The sequence below is a fragment of the Pteropus alecto genome, unplaced genomic scaffold, assembly GCF_000325575.1.
Source record: "Pteropus alecto unplaced genomic scaffold, ASM32557v1 scaffold98, whole genome shotgun sequence".
NCBI lineage: Eukaryota > Metazoa > Chordata > Mammalia > Chiroptera > Pteropodidae > Pteropus > Pteropus alecto.
In genome coordinates, this window is record NW_006443570.1 from 10,941,062 (window position 1) to 10,941,342 (window position 281).

Here is a 281-nt window from a genome sequence, read left to right on the forward strand (position 1 = left end):
TATCCAGCGGCCCGGCGCCCTCCTTTCTCTGGGCCGCGGGTGGTGACAGCGGCCGGCCTCCTCCCTTCCCCTTCAGGGCGGGAGGGAAGGGTGTGTGCGTGAGTGTGCTGGGGGGGGGCCCGGGGTTCACCCCGAGGCCTGCACTCTCCCCCGCACCCCGTGAGGCCGCCTCCTTTCACCTCAGCAGCCCTGCTCCGCCGAGGCGGGCGGGCGGAAAAACAAAGGGGGATTAAGGCCGGGCCGGAGAGCGGAGCCGGGAGGGAGGGGAGGAGGAGCGCCCG